The following is an 872-nucleotide window of genomic DNA, read 5'->3' as shown; positions in this document are numbered from 1 at the left end:
GTATGATGACAACTAAAAAATACAGAGTCAAAACGGCTCTGTTTAGACATTAAAAATTACATTTAGGCATTAAATGCACATAAAGAAGATGCGGTATAACCCAGGCAGTATTTAAACACAGCAGATGCAAAGACAGGTAAGACACGATCTTTGTCCTTCCAGTAAGTTTTTGAGAAAGGGAGACATAAACATAATTATATTACACTATGACAAGTGCTGTAAGACACACGAGTACGAAATGGTATGGCAGTATGGTTTGGAATGTGTCGATAACTAGGCATGCATGGAAGTGTGGCTTTACAGAGGTGGTAACTTCGGGTGGGAATTGTGATCGAACGAGTTTGTCACATGTAGAATAGGACAGAAATACCACAGGCAGAGAACAAATCCCGAGTACAAGCACAGAAGTGCACAGGTGCTTGCAGGGGCCTGGCGACAATGGCAAAGGGCAGTCAGAGGCACAGCTGGACCCAGTGATAAAGGGCCTGAACAATCGTAGCTCCTGCTTTGGTCTCCATTTGTAGAAACGTTAAAAGCATCAAGGATGTTTCTACAGGGGATTTGTGTATCAGACGGTTCAAGATAAAGAAGGAAGAGATTCACAGAAAGGGTGACCTGTGGGAACGCCTCTGCAATGGTCTAAATGAAAGAGGGGTTGATAGGGAGGAGCTTTTAAGAGTAAAAAGAGAAAGGCTGGAGAAAAAGGGTGGAGAAATAATTGGGACTCTGCATGTTGCTAATTGAAATAAACCTTATGTGGATAACAGCAAGTTTGGAGACACGTTGAAAAAGAGATCAGAAATCCTCAGTTGGTTCATGCTGAATCTGAATTGCACGTGAAACTTTCCATTAAATGTATACAGTAGGCAGCC

Source organism: Propithecus coquereli, unplaced genomic scaffold, assembly GCF_000956105.1.
Source record: "Propithecus coquereli isolate 6110/MARCELLA unplaced genomic scaffold, Pcoq_1.0 Scaffold159, whole genome shotgun sequence".
In the NCBI taxonomy this organism is placed as follows: Eukaryota; Metazoa; Chordata; class Mammalia; order Primates; family Indriidae; genus Propithecus; species Propithecus coquereli.
Note: the sequence above shows the minus strand (reverse complement) of the source record.